Consider the following 17760-nt stretch of genomic DNA (forward strand, 5'->3'; position numbering starts at 1 on the left):
GGGAACTTGAAGATGGTTGTGATCGCTTTGATACATGTTCTTCTTCAGAATAGATGAGGTTTATTTTGTGCTCACCTTTCAGTTATAGATGCAGCTTTAATGGATTTATTATGAACTTTAGGGCTCGGGAGTCAGGAGGGTACATGGGTAAAGCTACACTATAAATTACTGTGGGAGAGTGATGGGTATAATACTTATCCTCTTTGAAACCCACTTTCCTTATCTGTAACATGCAAAAAATACCTATCTTCAAAGGCAGATATAAGCAGTGCATTATATATTATGCATAAAATCCTTAACATAATGTCTAGAGACTTAATATAATTTTCTTGATTAATAGAGCCATTTTTAATATAGTTGAAGGAAGGATAGAAATTAGGGTGAGAAATTTAGATAATTACAGGTTGGGTTTGTTAAGAGATTAAACACCAAGAAAATAGAGACTAAGGGCATGGCATACAACATAAAAGTAGATGCAAAAGTAAGGGCAGATTGGACAGAAATAAGTTGAGTCAGCTCAATACAAGCCCTCTATACCAGAATAAGAGATTTGGGTTTTATTTGTAGGATAATAGACAGCAATGAAAATATTTTAGGCAGTTGAGTGATCTGTCTTTGGGAGGTTTATTCCATTGTATTGGTCCCCTTGATACGTTCCAATTACTGCTATCACCCATCTGGTTTTGTACCCCTTTACTTTTCCTGGCGGATTGGCTTGCATCCCTGAGTTTGCTTTCCCCTGTTTGACCATCATTGTCCCTAAGAGCTTAACTTTTAGTTATTCCTTGATTTTTCCTTTTCTGAGTTATCAGACTTCACCTGCCCATTCTCTGTCTGGGCCTCCCTCATAGGTGGAGATAGAAAAAAAGCAGTAGTCCTCCTGCTTCCCCTTAACTTTCTTTGGCTTTTGTCACTCATGATCAGCTCTTCCTCCTTCAGCTCTGTCCCCTTCCCCTTAACAGGATATTATGATTTCACCTCAATCCACTCTATTAACTCATCTAAAGTTTGTCCAATAACATCAGGAAAAAAACATTAGTGGATGTTAATATAATGTAGCATAAAAGACTAATTCTTTGAGGTCAGATTTAGATGTTAACGTTGGTAGTAGCTTCCTAGTGGAGTTGATTTGTATAAGTTGTGCAATCTCTGAGCCTGTTTTCTCATTTGTAAAATGGTGTTGTTACGACTTTTGGGTTGTTAAGTTGGTTACATGTATGGCAAGTCATGATGTAGTAATAAGACCTGCAAGTATTTGGCTGTGGTGCCACCAGCATTTCCTTGACGGTGGTATGTAGACATCTGAGCATCTACGGCCCCTCCCCCAGCCTATGTGTAAAAGGCAATGTGACCTAGTTTCTGAGTTGCCGAACTTCTCCCTCTGCCCCCTACTGAATTCTGACCATGGACCCAAGAGGAGGAGTCATTGAGGATGGAATCTACTCATTTTTCCTTATCTACACTAATAAAAGAGAAAAATGGTAATTGGCGTACGGCGATACCGTTTTCATTGGCTAATCAGGGCTATATGCAAATTAACTGCCAACTAAGATTGGCAGTTAACTGCCAACAAGATGGCGGCTAATTTGCATATGTAGGCACAACGCAGGGAGGCGAAAGGGAAAGCAGGAAGAAGCCCCCTGCCACTGACAGTGATCGGAAACCCAGGGGGGAGCTAAGAGCTGGGGGGCAGGGCAAAGATGGCCCAGTGATAGCAGGAAGTAGGGGTGGAGCCAGCGATGGGAGCTGGGCACCGTCGAAGCTGGCAGTCCCAGGAGCTAGGGGTCCCTTGCCTGGACCTAAAGCGAAGCCCACGATCGTGGCGCCCCCCGCTGCCACTGCAGGTCCCCGCTGCCCGGGCCGGACACCTAGGCCAGAGGCGTTAGGCCTGGGCAGGGGCGGAGCCTGCAACCGTGGGGAGCTGGGGATCCCCTGCCCAGGCCTGACACCTCTGCCGGAGGCCTCAGGCCTGGTCAAGGGGCCGATCCGGTGATTGGTGATCGGAGGGTGATGCGGGTCAACTCCTCTGGCCGAGGCATCAGGCCTGGGTTGGGGGCGGAGCTGGGGATTGGGGGATATGATGGTCCCCTTGCCCAGGCCTGAAGCCTGGGTCAGAGGCGTTAGGCTTGGGCGGGGGGTGGAGCAAGCGATCAGAGGGAGATGGGGGTCCCCTGCCCAGGCATGATTCCTGGGCCAGAGGCCTCAGGCCTGGGCAGGGGCCAGAGCCAGTGATTGGGGGGAGATGGGGGTCCCCTGTCCAAGCCTGACACCTCTGGCGGAGGCGTCAGGCCTGGGCAAGGGGCCGATCAGGCGATCGGAGGGTGATGGGGGTCAATGCCTGAGGGCTCCCAGTATGTGAGAGGGGGCAGGCTGGGCTGAGGGACACTTCCCCCCCTCCCCCACACCCAGTGCACGAATTTCGTGCACTGGGCCCCTAGTCTTTTATATATTTTTTATACCACATTTTTGCTAGTTTCATGGTGGAAGCACTTTAAGCCAAATCTGAATCATCATTTTTCCTACCTTTTGCACATAGGCTATCCCTTTGTTGTCTAGCTCAGTCAAACAGGATAATATGTCCTAGAGGAGATGAATTATTCTATCCAAATTTAGGTACAGGAGAAATATTGCATGTCTTCTTTTTAACTAAAATCAAATGAAATATGACTCTGCTCTGATCATATCAGGTGTGCAGATAATTCAGTCCCTAGGATGATTGGTTCTCTTTTTACTCTGAAACGTTTCCCAGGATTGTTGGCAGATCATTAACACCAAGGTAAGGGCTCCTGAATTCCACTAGTATTTTCATTATCTAGATTTACAGAGCCCCTGAAGTTGAATGAATCTGTTTTAATCAAGTGCATTCAAGGGAATCTTTGACGAGGCCTGGCAGCACAGGCCAGCTAGCTTACAATAGGCAAAGTTAAATCAACTTTCCCTTTAGTCCTGCCTTCTTCGGGCATCTGTAGGAGTTGGGTGTCAGAGTCAATATTCTTGTCCTCCTCTTGAGCCCAGAAAGTTCTCCTCTCTTCCTCGGGTGCTGAATGCCTCTTCAGCGCCCCGGCCTCCTTTTTCTTTCCTTTGGTTGTAATTTAAGGTGATCCCCATAATTCAGACCTTGAAAAGCAACGTTCAGGAAGAAAATTTTGTTTTCACAAGACTCTTCTTTGGAACTTTCCACCCAGATTCCTCCATTTGGGCAAAGAAATGAGAAACCTTTTGTTACTACTTAGTTTGGAAAGGAGAACAGAAAAATATACAAGTTAATTTAGAACAAAACACCAATATCTCTATAAGTTTATTCACCATGTATGTTGCAGCATTTGGAATATATTACAATCTCAAGAAATGTTAGTTTTATCAAGTAAAATAATGTTGCCTGCTCTTCCCAGAGTCCTCATTATGCTAGCACTAAAGCTTCTCATATCCTCTTGGTGTTTGTGTTTCTGTGTGTGTACATGTGACGTCGTCAGTCTCTACATCAGAACCAAATTTTGGTTGGGGGTCCATTGCCTCTGCAGAGAGAAGATACAACTTAAGGAGAAAGCCAAGTTATTAAATGTAAATTACAAAATTACACAATAGTTATGAATCCAGAATAAGCTTTGTTTGCGTGGGTGATGCTGTTTGATCGTAAGAATTCAGTATCTTGGGACTCTAAGAATTATATCTTGACCTCTAGACTATGAAAGAGTACTAGGTAGTATAAAAATCGGTTTTGTACCCCAATCAAATTTCTAATCAGCAACTGGAATGAAGAGTTTTAAGAATAAAGGCTCCACATTTCCTCAGTTCTAGAGGTCAAATCCCAGGAGGTTTTGATAGACTCATCCATTGAGATAAACAGGGGCTTCTGCCTCACTTTCTGAGTGTAGCCCAAGAAGGCTGCTAGACTGGCATCAGAAGAGCATGGAGCCTGACCCTACAACGCGTGTGTAGTTTGGAGAAATGGCTGGGCAGGAAGCTAGACAGTCATGAGTAGGAAGTGAAAACTGACAAAGCTGAAGGGCCAGAGAGACAGGGGAGGAAGCCAAGGAAGATGCAGAGTTGAGTAAACCTGAAAATAAAGGCTATATCTGAAGCCTGGGTATCAGAGAGGATGGAAGTGCCTATTTCTCAAAGGCCAACTGTATACCCACATCCTCCCCAGATTCAACATGTGCTGATTCCTGACCTCTTGCTTCAATAGTGTTCCATAGTAGCATTAAGCCCTAGATATTGGTAGCTAACAAATATAAATATTTATTATCTGTGAGTCAAGTGTAGGTTACTTTGCAAGTTTTCTCAGTGCAAGAATGAACTGAAGGGACAGCTCCTAATTTAGAGCATGGTGGAGGGCGAAAGAGCAAGATAGAAGAAATTTGCAAAGGCTGCATGTGGAACTAACACATGGTCACTTCTGTCCATGTTCTGTTGGAAAGAAGAATCATAAGCTTTTTTAAAAATCCAATCATTAAAAAAAGATTAGATATTTATAGTAGAAAATCTGGCACATACAGGAAAATCTCATAAATCGCCCACTGATGATACTTTGATGTATGCATTTATATCATAGTTGAGATTGTACTATATATGTAGTTTTGCTTCTTCTTATCTCAGACTTTCTATTGTAAAGTATAATAAAAAGTTATGTAAATGTTATTTTACATACTGAGTAATATTCCAAAATTTATATGAACAATAGTTTTCTGAACTATATTCCTACTAAGATACATTAAAACTGCTTCTAATCATTTAATTACATTTTGCTGCAATAAGCATCTTTATGTCTGAAATTAAAAATCATAAATCTGGAGTAAAATTAAGTTTAAAGAGCTCGTTTCAACTCCAAAGGCATTTGAAAATCATTCCATTAGGTTGGATTATATGAAACTACTGATATTTGATGACATTTGACCTTAAAAATAACAATTTCATATTTTAGGTAAAATAAATCTATCAATAAATCTAAAATAAATAAAATCTATTTTAAAATCTAATTATGCCTTAATTTATCCTACCTCTTTATGATGTCTGTTTCCTTCAGCATAAATATTATATGTTAAAATCAATTTCTTATTTGTTTGCTTTTCTGTTTTGTTTAATTAGTTATATTCAACCATAAATTTCTTTAATTGAGTTTTATTATAAAAAAACATAATATGACCTACATTATTTTGTCAGGAGTTGGCAGGAGTGAATTATCTTTAGAAACAACTAATTTGAAACAATGAGGAAAATTGGCATTTAAAATATTGATAAAATGAGGCTATTCTTTGAACGTAAAGATTTAGAATCAATTTTTTAAAGTTTTTATGATCACAGTAGATAAGAAATGTGAACATGTCTTTTAAATTTGCTTAATTTTAATGCCCTAAGATTATTAAGCTGGTTACCCTTAATTGTCATTGTGGTATAAACAGGTATTTTGCTTTATTAATGTAAGCACTATTATTTTTACTTCTTTGTTTATATACTTATATTACTAATGTACTATAAAGAGGTGAAAACATGCCATTTATATTTTACTTATATTATCAAAGTAAGTTTAGAAAGAAATATCTAAACTATATAGTGTTAACATAATTTTATGATTAGTGAATATACCTCAATAAAAGTAACTATATATAGATTATTCAGTTATTTATTTATATATCATGTGTTACTTATTCCTTGAAAACAATTTTACAACAAGCAGATTTTCTCAGCACATACTTTTTATTATGGATTGCTACTAGGTTTGTTGGTAACAAATAAATGTAGCTTATTCTATTAAACTAAGAGGGATTCTAAGGTAAAAAGAATTCTCAAGGCTTACCTTATGAATATCTATAGGCAATAAAAATAGAAGAAATTCAAATATATTGCTTACATTGACCTCTCATGGTGATATTTGGGGGGTATTTTAATAAAATATAAGTATATAAAAAAGGCTTTGAGCAGTTTTATTTATAAGGCTTATCATAATTTAAAATGATAAGCTGTTCTATAATCACCATTACATATTTATTTGCATAGTACTATAGAGTTTTGAAAATAATGCACCATCTAATTGTTCATATGATCCCAAAAATGCTGTGAAGCTTCCTATACATCAGTTTTAGAAAAAGGGCACCTTAGATAGCTTTTAGTTTAGTAGCCTAATTTTGCACTTGAGTAAACTGAGTCCACAATGTGTTCACACTGTTAATGCTTCTGATTGTGGGAGGATTAAGTTTGCTGACCAACCTCTCAGATGCTTCCCGTAGATTATCTCAGTAGTTGGATCATGCAGTAGAAAGTGGGATACTAGTAGGTTTGTAAGACAAAATATAGGACACCAATTAAATTTGAATTTTAAATAAATAATATTTGGAATACACTTATACTTAAAAAATATTCTTTGCCTGTTTGAAATTCAAAATTAACTGGGTATTTTGCATTTTTGTTTGCTGAACCTGGTAACTCTAAAACTAGTCTTCAGGATAGAATGTTGAATAGTTTATATTTAAATCAATAAAATATTTTGTTTCAATGGTTCAGACAAAAGTCTGTTGAAATCCAGTATCCAATTCAATAGATGAGCCAGCTTTTAATAAAAAAGAATGTCTATTTGCGGAAGGAAAATACTGTTAATTTTGGGGTAACACCCTTGCTGTATCCTATATAATAAAAGGCTAATATGCAAATCGGCCAAATGGCAGAACAACCAGTCGCTATGATGCACACTGACCACCAGGGGGCAGACGCTCAACGCAGGAGCTTCCCCCTGGTGGTCAGTACATTCCCACAGGGGGAGCGCAGCTCAGCCAGAAGCTGGGCTCATGGCTGGCGAGCACAGCGGCGATGGCAAGAGCCTCTCCCACCTCCAAGGCACTAAGGACCCCTAGAGGGATGTCCATCTGCCAGCTTAGGCCCATTCCCCACCAGCAGGCAGACATCCCTCAAGGGTTCCCAAACTGCAAGAGGGCGCAGGCCGGGCTGAGGGGGAACTCCCCCCCCCACCCCCCCACCCCCAGTGCACAAATGTCATGCACTGGGCCTCTAATAAATAAATAATAAAGTAACACTTTGAGATGCTCTGATCCATCTAACTGGCTAGTTAGAAATGAAACAAAAAATAAAGCCCCACAGTGCTAATCTTGCCTAGTGGGAGCTTTGATGAAATTGTGAGGAGAAATTACAATTTACTCAGTGCTTACTATATCACAGTCAAAAAAGTCTCTTTGATAAGAGCATTATTCTAATTTCAGAGATGACAAAGCAGAGGTGCCTATCATGCAATAGCCTGCCATTTGTTTCGCTAAGGGTTGGAATGAGGTCTCCAGGCTGAATTTGTTTGGATTCAAAAGCTCCTGGTCTTTCTCCTTCACTATGCTGCTTAAAGAGAAAGAATGTGAAAAGGTCGCCTTCTCAACGTTTATCCACTCACCCCTCCACACTCCCATTCTCTGATACCTTCTTTGCTATCAAAGTATTGGTTTTATTCAATTATCTGCCCTCAGGAGAGGCCCTTCTCCTAAACCCCAGGATGCACTGTCAGATAGTTTTAACCAACTGTAGTAACCTTTCCTTCCCCAGGCTGGGCTCAGAGAACTGGTTTGCACATATGAGTGTGTATCAGAATTACCTGGAGGGCTTGTTAAAACAGTGTTGAGCCTCACCCCGCACCCCTGATTTAGTAGGTCTTGTGTCTGATAAGGAGTGTACTTTGAGAACCACTATTTTAGGATACTCTGCAACCAGTTGTGGCCCGTAAGATGAAAGAAGGTTTCTGGCAACTATTTTCTCACTCTGAAAAGACAACACATTTCATGATTATTTGAAATAATTTGTATCATGCTCTTCTAGTACTTGTAACCAAAGTCATCCTAGAGCAGTGATGGCGAACCTATGACACGCGTGTCAGAGGTGACACATGAACTCATTTTTTTGGTTGATTTTTCTTGGTTAAATGGAATTTAAATATATAAAATAAATATCAAAAATATAAATCTTTGTTTTACTATGGTTGCAAATATCAAAAAAATTCTATATGTGACACGGCACCAGAGTTAAGTTAGGATTTTTCAAAATGCTGACACGTGGAGCTCAAACGGTTCGCCATCACTGTCCTAGAGGATACAAAAGAATTAGAATTTATAATCCCAGTTATTATTTGTAAATTTGAGCTTCTCATGCTACACAGTCATACCCTAGCGAATTCATAGATGTTGCATTAATACTTACATTCACAAACTGTTTCACTATATACTGTTTGAGGTAGCCATTGGAAACAGTCAAAATAAATAGAATTTATGACCTTATCACAACAAAAATTCTGCTGGTAGACTATGCAGTGCATTGGACACATACTGTGAAATGTGTATCTCTAAACCTCTGCTTTGTTTTGTGCTGTTAAAGGGCTTTGGCACTAGGTGGCATATATATTTTATTTACCAGCTAAGCATTGCCAAGCAAGGGTCTCCAGGCATACTTTGCAGGCATTTGAAAACATAAACACTCAATATAGTTATTTCGATAAAAATATTCATTATTATTACATAGTTCACATAACCCATTCTTAAAATACATTAAATATGATGATGGCATTGGCAACAAGAATGCATGTACTCACACGGGAATGCTAGGCACTTTAGCTGAATAAAATGCTTGGCTTCAGATAGTATCAGCTCTGTTCCTCTGTTTAGTTTTTATGCAAGAAGCACTGACAAGTGCTGTTCTCTCTGACTCCACTAACAACAGTGTCAAGGTTTGCTCTGTACTTAGCTGCAGTCACATTTTTTTCTTTCCAATAACTAGTTTTTCCACTTTACAGAAGTCTGTTCTACTCTTCTGCTTACTTGATACAAGTATGCCATTCAGCCTCCAAAACTAACTCCACTCAGATTAACTCACAGAGAAGTGCGTGGCATCCTTTTAAGCTACTTGTCCCATGATTATTTTCTCCCCTATTTCATTTACCTCTGTTTCCTTGGCCACCAAACTATTGCTTTTCTGAGGCATGCGTGCACATTCAATGTAATGCGTTTTCAACTATAATAGTACATTTTTAGGATCACTTTTTTTTTTTTCACAAGTCATCAGAATGAATATTGCATGATGGAATTTAAGATAGTTTTGGATGCTTGTATTAACTTTAACCTGTTGGAACATGAGTTATAACTGCCTCCTCTGACTTAAAAATGGAATGACTGAATCCTGACATAACATTTTTGATTAATAGAGCAAGCTGTTGGCACATCGACTTTCGATGTGATTTTCAGATATTTTAGAGTGGAGAATTCCAATTTTTTTTTTAATTCAAAAGACAAATACCTTTTATCTAAGTGGGCAAAGTGTTTGAAGTAATGCCAGTCATTGAATTGATATGAAATCAAGTGGAAGAATCGGCATTCTGTGATAGTTCGAACTGATTGCATCAAAAGTTCTTTTCTTTCTTTTTTTCTTTTAATTGGCAATTGGTAATACCTCTCATACCGTTTGGCTTAATCTAGGTTTGTAGGCAGTCTCTCTAAATGCAATGGAAGTACATTATAACAGACTGTCCCTCCTTTGAAGGACCACTCCCCTGACCACCTCTGAGTTGATTCCCAGGAGAGATGGATTTCGTTGACTCCCGCAGGCTGCCTCCTTTCTGACTCTCAGGATTTTTCCTCAGGAGACGGTGAAATTGTTTGGCAGGCCTAGGAATTGGCTATGACTTCTCTACTATGAATTTAGGGTTTTAATGTTTTTCTTAGTATAAAATGTAGGTATTGTGGTGGGTTTAGGACACTGATAAGTATTGAGTAAACATATATTACAAAATTGCTTAATTTATATTTAGTAATTCTGTGAAGTTGATGGTTTATCTAGATTTTCTAAATTATAAGACTTAGAGTCAAAGGGTTTTAAACCCAAGGTCACATGATCAATACAGCCTGTGCATCAGATTGATTGCATACCTAACTCCAAAATGTGTAAAAGCCTTTTAGTGGGTTCCAAGTTGTTTTTCAAATCCTGCAAGTAGGTTGAGGAAATCCCCTCAGATTTTCCTCTAAGAAAATCCAGTGAATGTCTTCCATGTCTTGGAGAAGGAATAGGTATTGCCTTAGTGGATATGTGCTCATCTACTCTTACAACGTGGGTGCAATCATACTAAAATAAGCATGGAATGAAGTTAAAGCCTTTAAATTGTAATGATGGTGGCAAAGGAGGAAAAATTAGGAGAGAGTTTATATAATATACAAGAGGCCTGGTGCATGAGAGAGTTTATATAATATAATAACTGGCTGCTGCGCTCACCAGCTGTGAGCCCGGCTTCAGGCTGAGCAGTGTGCCCCCTGTGGGAGCACACTGACCACCAGGGGGCAGCTCCTGCGTTGAGCATATGCCCCCTGGTGGTCAGTGTGCATCATAGCTACCAGTCGTTCCACTGTTTTGTCGATTTGCGTAGTAGGGTTTTATTATATAGGATACTCAGATGAGTGAGAGTGGAAATTTATGAAGTCATAGGATGATCTTGCATTTAAAATTCTCAGGTCTTCTATTAGCATCCCTGTTGTCATGATGCCTTCCCTGCCCCTCTCCTAAGATTCCAGCAACACAAGATACAGCATGGAAAACTGTGCATATTCTAGTAAAGGCATGGATTGAAATATGATTTTAAATCTTAGCTGGAAGAGATCCAGTTCAGCCCTCTCATTTTCCAAATGTAGACTGAAGCGTAGAGTGGTGGTATGACCTGATTTAGACCACAGTTATAAGTAGTTGAAGAACAGGAACTAGACGCCCAGCCTCCCTACACTCACTCCAGTCTTCTTTCACAACAAAGGGGACTTACTTCCCCGAGGATTCAACACCCAGTGCTCTTCTAGGGGACTCGTTTGCACCAGAGTCCATTCGTTTCAATATCAAACTGCATTTTCACAACTGACCCCCATTTCTTAATCCAATAAAATACCTTTCTTTTTTATTTTTAAAAAATGTGTTTTTGTTGATTTTAGAAAGAGAGAGAGAGAGAGGGAAAGAAACAATAACATCTATGAGAGAGTCATCAATCAGCTGTCTCCTACACCCCCTTACTAGGGATTGAGTCCACAACCTGGGCATGTGCCCTGACCAGGAATCAAACCTGGGACCTCTTGGCTCATGGATTGATGCTCAGCCACTGAGCCACCACCTGGGCTAAAATCCCTCTCTTGCTGCTGTGAAAAATACTACATATATGACCACCTGATTTGGGAACTATTTAAGATGTCTTGTCTTTTTAAAAAATCATTCTACATTTAATGTATCCTGTTGGCTGCCTCAGATCTCTGTCAAGGGTGCTTCTTTGGTTTCCAAAGGCTTTTAGGTACTTATTAAAATTCCCTCTATATTTAAAATAAGAACCAAAATTATATTTGGTCAAAAGAAGAGAAGATTTCTTCAAGCTTTTGTTTGAGAATAGGCTTCTGTCTGCGATAAATATACATACACTTTCAGCTTCTTGAGAGAAGTACCCTTTGTGGAGCCTAAAATGACTTATGAGTGCAGCTTATAAGCTATGTACCTTGTGAGGGCTGCTGCTCAGTTTATTGACGGCATTTTATTGTATTGATCAGGGAACACGACTTGGCTGCTTTGAGTGCACTGTGGTACTTTCCAGGTTGGTATAAACTCTTTATTTTTCTTCTGATTTCTCTTGTCATCATCCATCATTTTTCACTTTTGAGGCAGGCACAACACTTCCATGGTTTGATCTCATGCCCATGCATTTTAGTTTAGACGTATTACTCTGAGCTAGAAATGTTTCATCTTTTTAATGATCATCCTTATCTTCATTAGCGTGAGAGCACATATTCCTAAATGCTCTGCTATTTTTTACTGGAATGACAATGTGTTCTAATGCAGAGGCCAGGAGAGTCACTAAAAAGGGATTCTGTCTGTTGGCACCATTGATTAAAATAAGCTGATTTCATCCAATTTGTTATTGGTGATGGTGGAAATTTAATTTGTCAGGCTTCTCAGTTAAAGAGGTTCTAGAGACACCATGCTTTTTCTTATAATTTGTCTCAGGGAGATTTTTGCCTGCAAAAACATCAAAGAGTGTTGGATGAGAAAAGAAAAGTCCCTGTGGGGTTTATAATGCATCCATTGAACGCAGCTAACTATTGGTTTAGAACTCCATCGGTGCCTAAAATAGTAGATTTAGAGATTCTTGACCCTCGGACTTGATTCTCACCCTCCCTCTTTTACCACTTTTTTGTTTCCTTAATAAATATATATTTTTAATTCTTTATTTCCTTATTGTCCTCCTATTATTCTTACTTCTTCCCCACTTCCTCTCAGCTACCTGATTTGAGCCTCAGCAGATGTCAGTGACATTTCTTTTAAATTGTGTTATCTTTTGTAAGTCATGATGAGCTTATATTATACAGCAGGGTAGTTTTAAAGTGGCAGTTGGGTGAATATTTAGAAAACAACTATTAGAGGCGCACCTAGGATGCTCTTGTCTAAGGAATTCAGGCAGAGATTTTTTGCAAATCTTTTAGTAAGCTCTTCAGATGTGGGATACCTCAGAGTGTCATTCATTTGCTAATTGCCTATTGAGCAGAGATTCCACCCTTTGTCTAACAGAAGTCCTAGTTGGCTGATTTTAAATCCCACCACCTCTGACCCAGCCAGCCCCTGACCATTCATCCAGTACTCAGCTACACCCAACAGCCTCCCTGGCAGTTCGTCCAACTAGTTCCTGTGTAGTTTTGTTTTATAATTCTTTAGTGTTGAAATTATTACCTATGTCCCCTTTTTTCCCTCATTGACCCCCTCCATTCTACCCTCTACCCTCCTACCCCCACTTCCCAGGCCTTCAGCACCCTATTGTCTGTGTCCCTGGGTTATGCATATATGCATACAAGGTCTTTGGTTGATTACCTCCCACCCTCCCCCACCTTCCCTCAGAGATTTTGCACTCTGTTCCAAGCTTCCATGTCTCTGGATCCACTCCGTTCATCAGTTTATTTTGTTACTTAGATTCCACATATGAGTGTGATCCTGTGACACTTACCTTTCTCTGACTGACTTACTTCACTTAGCATGATACTCTCCAGGTCCTCTGTAGTTTTAAATGGAGATAGGCGACATGATATGGATGACCTTGCAGTCACAGGTATACACTTCTAAGAGTTACCAAAATGTCATCAAACTTTATTCTAAATAATTTTGGAGTTATTTTATACTTTCCTCACAGGTGTGTCTCTTTCATTTATCTAGTTTTCTTCCTGGAGTTTTTCTGGTTCTTTGCCAAATTCTTGTTGTTTGATGAATTTCTAGACATTACAATAAAAGCTGGGATGAATTGGATGACTCAGCAGTCACCATCTTAGCTGAGAGAGAAGTTACATTTTAAAGGAGAAAGGGATACAATTTTTTATTCCGTCATGTATATGGCTGAAAAAGGAAGAGGATCTGTTAGGAACAGCTTGTCAGCATGGGGTTATGATTTACCAAAAGGTGTCAGTGTGAATAATCGCATTTTGGCTTACTATTTTCTCCTATCAGACAAAATAATGTTTCCAAAAGATCATGATACTTTAATGCCAATAAAGATCTTTAATTCAGGAACTAATAATCAATGAGTACTCAATTAATTACTTTAATAGTGAAAGTTAGTGAGATGGAAAGCTTACTCCCTGCTTGCATCACCATAACCACGCCTCAGCTTCTGTAATCTCGCTTGCTTCTGCTCATGCTCCAGTAGGGTCCACTGCTGGTCAAGCTTCTGCTGTCTCAGGTTACAGCCCTCCTCCCCAAACTGCAACAGATACCCGGAAGCTTAACATATAACATAGGAAGAATGTCCAGAATGTATGTATATGCCATATATGGGAGACAAAGAGCCTGGGAGAACATAAAATGCCAAACCCCGCTTTGTTCAGGGCTCAGCCTCTGGAGAGGACTCCGCTGAGGAGGCACAAGTGCAATTAGACAGTCCTTTTCTGAACCTCTAAGTGCGTTTGGTTTTGGCTTTCCGCCAGCCTGATTTCTGTCATAACATTAGCACTTTGCCTTTCTCTCACAAGAAAACTATAAGTTTTAACTGTGCTTCTTATATTTCACATAAAATAGAGAATCTAATGGAAATTTTGAAGGAAGAAAAGCGATGGCTCTTCCCAGTAAGCTACTTTGGGGAAAGGAAGCTGACAAAAATAGCATAATGAATTCCTAAACATTTATGACTTAAGCATCAAAATTTATGGAATGATTTGACATGATAGTTTGCTTTGAAAAGAACATTGAGTACTTGAAAATATATATATATATATATATATATATATATATATATATATATATATATAGAGAGAGAGAGAGAGAGAGAGAGAGAGAGAGAGAGAGAGAGGCCCAATGCATGAAATTCATGCAAGAGTAGGCCTTCCTTCCCCCGGCTGCCAGCACCAGCTTCCCTCTGGCACCCGGGACCCAGGCTTCCCTCGCAGACCTGGCTTCGTCTGGAAGGATATCCAGTCTAATTAGCACATTAGGCTTTTATTATTATAGATTCATTCCTAAGAATTGAGGAGAGGCAGAAGAAATACTATAAACAGAATAGAAATAAAAATCTACATCTAGTCTGAGTCAAAATATTTTGTTTCGTAACCTAAACGTACCAGGTCATTATGACTGACACTTTTATATATAGCCCCAGACTTATTACACTTACACAATAAATATAAAATTAGCCCTGGCTGGTTGGCTCAGTTGGTTGGGCCCTTGTCCCATGCCCCAAAATGTTGCCTGTTCAATTCCTAGTCGGGGCACATGTCCCTATTAGGGGCTAGATCCCTAGCGTGTGTGTGTGGGAGGGGGCATGCGGGAGGCAGTTCTGCTCTTACATCGACATTTTTGTTCGTTTTTTTTCCTCTCTCCATTCTTCTATCTCTAAAAACTAATTAAAAAAAAACATAATAAATATAAAATTAGTAATAAATTCTTAAGTGTAATATAATTCTACTAAAAATTCCACACAGAACTTGAATATTAAAGAAAATTTCAGGAGTCTCAGCGTGCCTTCCAGCCCGGCCACTTCCCTGCGATCGGATCCTTGGACTTCCCTTGCAGCATGGCCCCCAAACGCAGGTCCTCACTCCCACCGCAAGCGAAGAAACCCAAAGTGCCTCCAGCCCCCAAGCCAGAGAGGTAGCCAACCCCTCAGGACGTGCCAAAGGGAGAAAAAGAACAGCAAGAAGCGATTGAACATATTGATGAAGTACAAAATGAAATAGACAGACTTAATTAACAAGCCAGTGAGGAGATTTTGAAAGTAGAACAGAAATATTACAAACTCCGCCAACCATTTTTTCAGAAGAGGTCAGAATTGATCGCCAAAATCCCAAATTTTGGGGTAACAACATTTGTCAACCATCCACAAGTGTCTGCTCTGCTTGGGTAAAAGGATGAAGAGGCGCTGCATTATTTGACAAGAGTTGAAGTGACAAAATTTGAAGATATTAAATCGGGTTACAAAATAGATTTTTATTTTGATGAAAATCCTTACTTTGAAAATAAAGTTCTCTCCAAAGAGTTTCATCTGAATGAGAGTGGTGATCCATCTTCAAAGTCCACTGAAATCAAATGGAAATCTGGAAAGGATTTGACGAAACGTTCAAGTCAAACACAAAATACAGCCAGCAGGAAGGGACAGAATGAGGAACCAGGAAGCTTCTTTACCTGGTTCACTGACCATTCTGGTGCAGGTGCAGATGGGTTGGGAGAAGTCGTCAAAGATGACATTTGGCCAAATCCATTACAGTACTACTTGGTTCCTGACATGGATGATGAAGAAGGGGAAGGAGAAGAAGATGATGATGATGATGAAGGAGAGGAAGGATTGGAAGATATTGATGAAGAAGGGGATGAGGATGAAGGTGAAGAAGATGAAGATGATGATGAGGGGGAAGAAGGAGAGGAAGATGAAGGAGAAGATGACTAATGAACACTGATGGATTCCAACCGTTTTTAATTTTCTCCAGTTCCTGGGAGCAAGTTGCAATCTTTTCTTTCTTTTTCTTGTTTTCCCCTCTCTTGTGCTCAGTCAGCCTGTTTTTGAGGTCTCTTTTCTCTCCTTTACACCATGGTTCTCACCTTATTGGGGACGGGGGTGTACCTTGAGCAGAATACAGTGGGAAAAGAATCTTTGCCCCTTTCTGTTCCAAATTCATTTTTATCCCTTCCTGTCTCAAGAAAATCTTAATGGAAGCAGCACCACCGTGCTCTATGGGAAAAAAGAAAAACCTTCTGCTCCCTTAGCTCTACTGGGAGCTGGAGGTGGCTAGGCCCCTGTGTAGTAGTGAATTCTAGCTTTTTTCCTCCTTTCTCTGTATATTGGGCTCAGAGATTATACTGTGTCTCTATGTGAATATGAACAGTTAGCATTTACCAGCATGTATTAGTCTACTTTCTCTTGTTTAAAAAAAGAAAAAAAAAAACTTAAAAAGGGGGTGGTTATAGAAGGTCAGCAAAGGGTGGGTTTGAGATGTTTGGGTGGGTTGTGGGCATTTTGACAACATGGCTTCTCCTTTGGCATGTTTAATTGTGATGTTTAACAGACATCCTTCAGTCTAAGATGACACTTTTAAAATAAAATTTTCTCCTAATGATGACTTGAGCCCTGCCACTCGATGGGAGAATCAGCAGAACCTGTAGGATCTTATTCGGAATTGACATTTCTCTATTGTAATTTTGTTCTGTTTATTTCTAAATTTTCTTTTTGTTTCACTGGAAAGGAAAGATAATGCTCTGTTTTAAACATTAAAAGTATACAAGTTGCTTTGTTACAATAAAACTAAATGTGTACACACACACACACACAAAAATTTTTTTTAGAAGTAATAAAACTAAGGGATTACTTAGAATTCCAGCCTCCCTATCCAGGAAACCTAAAATCCCATGTTTTAAAATATTCCAGAAGAGTATACTTTTGTTGATTTTTAAAATCTTTATTATTGAAAATATTACATATGTCCCCTTTATTCTTCCATTGGCCCCTTATAGACCTCCCCCACCTCCTGCCCCAGGCCTCTACCACCCCATTGTCTGTGTCCATGGGTTATGTATATATGCATACAAGGTCTTTGGTTGATCTCTTTCCACCCACCCACCTTGCCTTCCCTCTGAAATTCAACAGTCTTTTCCATGATTCTATGTCTCTGGATCTATTTTGTTCAACAGTTTATTTTGTTCATTAGATTCCACATATGAGTGAGATCATGTGAGACTTGTCTTTCTCTAACTGACTTATTTCTCTTAGCATAATACTCTCCAGGTCCCTTCATGCTGTTTCAAAGGGTAAGAAGTCCTTATTTTTTATTGCTAATAGTATCCATGGTGCAAATGTAGCATAGCTTTTTTATCCACTCATCTACTGATGGACACTTGGGCTGTTTTCAGAAATTAACTACTGTAAATTGAGCAGTTATGAAAATAGGGGTGCATACATTTTTCTCATTGGTGTTTCAGGTTTCTTAGGATTATTCCTAGAAGTGGGATCATTAGGTCAAATGGCATTTCCATATTTAACTTTTTGAGGAAACTCCATAATATTTTCCATAATGGCTGCACCAGAGTATACTTTTCAATCAGAACTCTGGGATAGCCCTAACGTAAGAGGTAGCATGTGTTAAACGTGGAAGTGAGCAGTGAGAAGATCTGAAGGTGAATTGAAGAGATCTTGTGGAAAAGTCAGGCCAGTTTCCCCTCTTGGTTATAGCCCTGGTGATTACCATTAGTCAAGCTCACTTAATAAAGAGAGTGAGCGTCTATCATTGCCATTAATGCATT

The 17760-nt window shown here is 39.4% G+C and overlaps 1 pseudogene across 1 annotated transcript; it reads left to right on the forward strand.

The window, feature by feature from the left end:
* Positions 1-15043: 15043 nt before the first annotated feature.
* On the forward strand, positions 15044-15913 carry LOC308522784 (protein SET-like; annotated as a pseudogene). Its single transcript has one exon. The product of its transcript is annotated as a protein SET-like (transcript).
* The last annotated feature ends 1847 nt before the right edge of the window (positions 15914-17760 follow it).

Source organism: Myotis nattereri (assembly GCF_964212035.1).
Source record: "Myotis nattereri genome assembly, chromosome: 7".
Taxonomy (NCBI): domain Eukaryota; kingdom Metazoa; phylum Chordata; class Mammalia; order Chiroptera; family Vespertilionidae; genus Myotis; species Myotis nattereri.